Source organism: Squalius cephalus (assembly GCF_949319135.1).
Source record: "Squalius cephalus genome assembly, chromosome: 11".
Lineage (NCBI taxonomy): Eukaryota > Metazoa > Chordata > Actinopteri > Cypriniformes > Leuciscidae > Squalius > Squalius cephalus.
Window position 1 is genome coordinate 24,605,613 of NC_137132.1, and position 6,749 is coordinate 24,612,361.

Below are 6,749 nucleotides of genomic sequence, written 5' to 3' on the forward strand. Positions count from 1 at the left end.
CGTCTAATTGGGTTTGGGTAATAAGCCTGTAAAATAAAACTTCTGATGATTCTATTTGCGCATTTTTTATCACAGAAATCATAACCTTCTAAGGAGAGCTGTCTCAGTTGTGGGGAGATTTTGGAGTACAACATGTCTTCTTTGACCATTATCCTTAAAGGAATTGGTATGGCTCTGATCATTCTATTAACATTTTTTTACGGTACACTGTAATTGGAATTTCTCACAAAACTCTCTATACAATAACAAAATTCCATTATCATCCAAGAAATGGGCAATAGCCCAAATCCCTTTAGATTTCCATTCCTCAAGATATACAGATTTTCTGCCAAACTTTATATATCTACTATTCCAAATTGGAGTGTTGTGAGGCGTGAAGTTGTGTTTGAACATAGTTTCCAATAGAGCAGCACTTGCTGATGGAAGGTTGAAAGTTTAACTGGCAACGAGGTACACTCAAAGTCACAACATAACAAGAAGTTTATTCCCCCCAGTTTGTTAAAGATAGCATTTAGGACAATAAACCAAAACGAGTGGCTATTTTGAATGAAGGATTTTAACCATTTCAATTTCAAAACACCATTCATAATGTCAAAATCGATTGCATTCACACCACCGTCTTCATATTTTTTATCATGTCATCCTTTCTTATGTACTGACACTTATTCCTCCAAATAAATTTAAAATTCACCTTATTTATTCATTTAATTATTTGTGTCAATATGGGCAAGGAGAAAGTAGGATAGATGAGTCTGGACAAACTATCCATTTTAGATAAAATAACTCTTCCAAAAATTGTAAGATCCCTCTGCAGCCATCTATTTATGGACTTACATTTATCTATGTTATTCAACACATTTTTATTCTCCATAACATCTTTTTGTAACTTCTTTAGAAATAATAATCCCCAAATATTTAACTTCCCTTTTAATTTGTATATTACATAATGACTGCAAAAGAAACTCATGCAATGTTAACATTACACATTTGTTTAGGTTTAAATGTAACCCCGGAGCTTTAGAAAACTGGTCAATAGAATGTAAAGCTATTGGAATTTGATATTCATTTTTTAGAAACAATGTTGTGTCGTCAGCAAACTTATTTGTCTAACACTGTTAGGCCTTCAATACGATTATTTTAATCAATATAGATAATGACTCTGCAACCATTATAAATAATAATGATGAGCTACCACATCCCTGACGAATCCCCCTTTTAATTGGAAATCTTGAGCAGGTTCCATGCCCTAGAGAGAGCTACAGAGCTATTGATTCCATTATATAGCATTTCAATTAAGTTTATACATTTTACTCCAAAACCAAAATGCTGCAAGGTTTTCAAAATAAAAGGATGCTCAACAGCATCAAATGCTTTGTAAAAATCTATAAAAAATAAGAAACCCACTCTCTTGAACCACTTCACTATAATCAAGTAAATCTAAAACCAATCTAATATTATTATGAATCGACCTTCCTCCCAAAAACCCTGACTGTGTCTCACTAATTATAGTATAAATACTCTTTTTCAGGCTAGAAGCGATAGCCCCAGAAATTTTTTTGTAATCAATGTTAAGCAAAGTGATAGGCCTCAGATTGTCTAAGACTCTTTTATCTTTACCAGCTTTTGGAATCAATGTAATCAAACCTTGCTTCATACTTTCAATCAATTCTTTTTTTCAATACCTTCTTTTAGGGCACAGAATAATAGATTTCTCAAATCTCCCCCAAAAAATTAAAAAAAATTATTAGTGAGCCCATCTGTCCCTGGGGATTTGTTTAAAGGCATCTTCTCAACAACTGAATCTAATTCTTCAATTTTAAGATCCAAATCACATAAAACTTTGAAAGAGTCCTCAATACGTGGAATATTGTTCTGAATTTGAGCAACAACAAAAAAAAAAGATCTGACTCATAAGAGGAGAAATCAGAGGAATATAGTTTAGAATAGAATTGAAACACTTCTTTTTCAATTATTTTAGAATCTTTGCATTCCTCTCCTTGGATCATTAAACTACTGATAGAGTTCCTTTGCTGTCTATTTTTTTTCTAAATTACTGAAATATGAAGAGTTCTTTTCACCTTCCTCAATCCACTTGGCGTGCGATCTTATATACGCACCCTGTGCCGTCTCAAGATACAAATGATCTAATTTACTTTGAAGCTCCATCACCTTATCATTTTCATTTAAAACAGGTTTGTTACAACACTGACTTATTTCACAAATTAAATTCCTTTCATATTCTCTTTTATCTTTTATTAGTTTCTTAGAGAAACCAATGGAAAATTCTCAGATTTTAAATTTTAGAAATTCCCATTTACTTTTATTACAATGAAAAGAATAATTTATCTCAATATGTCTTATTAATGTTTTAATTTGATTGCAAAATTCTTCATTTTGTAAGAGGAAGGCATTGAACTTCCAATAACCTTCATTTCTAAATTGCTTATTTGTGGGTTCTAAAACAAGATCTATGAAACAATGATCTGTTAACGGAGCTTTAGAAATTGTAGATTTTGAAACATATTTTAGAATGTTGTCACTGACCATCCAATAATAAATTCGTTCAGCGCACCTACATACATGAGAATGTAGATTATCACGATGTTTAATGGCTGCCAATTGATTAAAACAGTGAATAATGATCTCTGTATTAATTATCTTGAGCCTCCTGAAATGTGCCTATAAATATATTTTCTTTCCAACAGTGCATTCTGAATAATAAATAGGCTAAATATATTTATCCACTAAGCTGCAGCAGTCCTAAATGCTCGTCTTCTCATTAACAGTTTTTTTCTCATTCTGACATTTCATACTGTACCTGTTGGGTTTACATTTTAAATAAAATGGACTATTAAAATGATTGCTTGTGTGCGTGGGTGTTTATTCCAGTATTTTAAAATAGTTGAATGAATGAATGCTCGCAAGGTGCCTGTAACGATGTTAAATAGGCTAGGCTAATTTAATCAACAACGTACACAGCGTAGAGGAGAATGACAGTCAACTACTTTGAATATTATAGCATTTTGGGCATAAACATGTAAATAGTGAAAAGACTGACATTGAAAAATGACACAGAATGATTAAAATATTAAAATGTTTGTGGTTCGTACTGATGTTATTCATCTGTTCTCATACACTTCAGCGTCGCGGTCACTAGTTTAGACGAACACTGACACCTTGTGGTGAAATAATGGCGTTCGTATTTTTAACACCCGCTGTTCTCTTACGAGAGTACTCTTGTGGAAAAACTCCTTTTTCTCGAGAATACTGAAGCAGAAAATTATCCTTAATTTTTAATAATTTAAAAACTTTACTCGCCGTGCCTGCTGCGCTATCCGGCGCCTATATCCTTTTCTCGCTCCATGTGTGTTTGCCGCTGCGACACACACGTTTTCTTCCGAAAGAGCCGGCATTTTTCAATGCCCACCATGTCCTGCAGCTCGTGTCAAGCCACGCTCAACGATGGGGACTGCCACGCGCTGTGCGCTTCCTGCCTGGGCCGGGACCATGCGGACCACGCGCTTGCCAACGGCGGCCGTGAGTGCGAAGCACTGCCTCTCTCGACCCTGCGGGCTTGACAGGCTCTGTTTTCCGCAGAGTCCGCCCCTCAGATGCCTCCTGCTGGACCACGCCGTAAAAAGCGCCGTTCGCAGAGGCCTTCGGTGAAAGAGCTCTCGCCGGCGACTTCCCTGCGAGCCTCTCTCTCGGAGTCCCCCGTCTCCTTCATCAACGGTCAGCGCCCCGCTATGACGGGGCTCGAGATGATGGACGGGGGTGTTATGATGGATGACAGCTGCTCTCTCATCGCGTCCGGGAGCGAGGAATGGTCGGGATCCGTCCCGGACCCCGCCCCGTCGACACTTGAGTCCAGCGTCAGGGCTTCGGTTGACACTGAGCTTCTCCGCCTCACGAAGGCTGTGGAGGACCTCGGCCTTGAGTGGACCGCGCCCCAGGAGCCCGCGCCCAACAGGCTGGATGGCTGCTTTCTGCCAGGACGCCGCTCTTCGCCTGTTCTGCGGCCCGCTCCCTTCCTCCCTGAACTGCATGATGAGCTCTCCAGGTCGTGGGTAGCTCCGTATTCGGCTAGGCTAAGATCCTCTGTTTCCTCGGCGCTCTCTGCGGTTGACGGCGCCAAAGAAAGAGGATATCTCTCCGTTCCTCCGGTCGAGGAAGTGGTAGCGACTCACTTATGTCCGCCCTCTGCGGGATGGCGGTCCAAGTCTAACCTACCTATTAAAGCCTGCCGGACCACCTCGGCGTTGATTGGCCGTGCTTATGCTGCCGCCGGTCAAGCCGCTTCTGCGTTACACGCTATGGCAATTTTGCGAATACACCAGGCCAACCTTCTCCGCTCCCTGGATGAGGCTGGCCCGACTTCGGAGCGTGTGACGGACCTGAGGAGTGCGACGGATCTGGCTCTCAGAGCTACCAAACCCGCCGCCCAGGCCATTGGACGTAATATGGCCTCCCTCACCGTTACGGAGCGTCACTTGTGGTTGACGCTGTCCGACATGTCTGACTCTGACTGCGCCACTTTCCTGGATGCTCCTGTGTCACCGTCGGGTCTCTTCGGTCCCTCGGTGAAGGGCTTCGCGGAACGCTACTCTGAGGTACAGAAGGCGTCTCAGGCCATGAGACATTTTCTGCCACGGCGTTCCAGTTCCGCAGCGGGTCACGCTAAAAAGCAGCCGCCTGCTCGGAACCTCACGGCAACCCACATAAATCTCAAAAAGAGCATTATGTCTGGTCATATTCCGGCTCAGGCCGAAGGTGTTTTGTATGTAGGAAATGTGCCCACTACCCAGTGCCCACCCCTACACATAAGCACTACCCTCTCTGTGTGTCACACTCATCCAGGGTCAAAAACAGTAAAGCTGGCTCATGCCGCTCGACCGTTAAGTGTAAGAAAAGTGCCCGCTGCCCAGTGTTCACCCCTACACATAAGCACTACCCGCGCAGTGTCTCACACCACCCCGGGGTCCATATCAGTCAAACTGGCTTGTGCCGTTCATGTTTCACGTGTAGGGAATGTGCCCGCTGTACAGTGCTCACCCCTACCTATGAACACAACTGTATCTGTGTTACTAAGCACCCCGTGCCTTGTGTCGCGAGCTCACACAGCCTCGTCTGTAATACAACACCTTCCCGGTTCTACGGCCAGGAAGTTAGCTACAAAACCACTGCACGAAGTGCTGACTGCCCCATTGAACATGAACTTGATTAACAGAGTATGTCATCATGGCCGGGTTCCCGAGTCCCTGAATACCAGCGACCGGAGCCCAGATTTCATTCTACCCCTGGCTATTCACGCAAAAGCGTGGGAATCGATTCCAGGGGTCTCAAAGTGGGTTCTAGAGATAGTAAGACGGGGCTATTCGCTGCAATTCGCTCGCAGACCGCCGCGCTTCACAGCACGGGTCGAAACCTCGGTCAATCAGGAAGTAGCACACCTACTTTGCGGCGAGATAGCGAATTTGCTAAGGAAAGGAGCGGTAGAGACCGTCCCCTTGGCAGAGAGCGAGTCGGGGTTTTACAGCCGTTACGTCTTAGTCCCGAAGAAGGACGGCGGGCTCCGCCCTAGACCTCAGGCTTTTGAACAAAGCTCTTATGATATGCTCATTCAAAATGTTTACAACCAGACAAATCCTCGCTTGAATCCGACCGGGGGACTGGTTTATATCAGTGGATCTGAAAGATGCCTACTTTCAGATTCAAATAGCAGCCTGTCACAGGCCATTCTTGAGATTCGCCTTCGAGGGCCAGACTTATCAGTACACCGTCCTTCCGTTCGGCCTGTCTTTAGCACCTTGTACATTTACGAAATGCATGGACACAGCGCTCGTGCCCCTCAGACGAAGGGGGCGTGAGAATTCTGAACTATTTGGACGACTGGCTGATTTTAGCGCAGTCGAGGGAGGAATTGGTATTGCACAGAGCGCTATTGCTGTACCATCTAAAACAGTTGGGTCTCAGAGTCAACTGGGCCAAAAGCAATCTATCTCCCAGCCAGGAAATGTCTTTTCTGGGGATAGAGTTGGACTCCAGGTCGATGTTGGCGCGCCTAACACGAGAACGCGCTGCAGTAATCCGGTGCCTAGCAGCGACATTCTTAGTGGGGAGGAATCTCCCCCTCAGAGTGTTTCAGAGGATGATGGGTCTTATGGCCTCAGCCTTGACGGTGCTGCGGCTGGGTCTGCTATACATGCGCCCCTTTCAGCTATGGCTGAGGCGGCATGTTCCGGCGCGAGCATGGACATCAGGCTTGCTGCGTCTCACGGTGAATCAGACATGCGTGGCAGCTCTGAAACCGTGGATGAAGGCCGACTGGGCGAGGCTGACTGAACCTGGGCTTACCCCCAGCAGTCAAAGCAGTCTCGACAGACGCCTCCAACACGGGTTGGGGCGCCCTTTACGAAGGGAGGCCATCGATGGGCCTGTGGTCAGACGCAGAGAAGCGTCTACACATAAACTGTCTAGAGATGAAAGCGGTCGAGAATGCCCTACAGTTTTTCCTCCCTGTGCTGAGGAATCACCATGTTCTAGTCAGAACAGACAATATGTCAGTGGTGTCTTATATAAACCTCCAGGGCGGCCTCAGGTCCCGGAGCCTTTTTGCAAGAGCAAAACACCTCTTTATATGGGCCCAGCACAATCTGTGCTTGCTGAGAGCAGCACATGTTCCAAGCGTCCTGAACGTGGGCCCAGACATGCTGTCCAGGGCCAAGCTTCCTCCAGGGGAATGGTCCCTG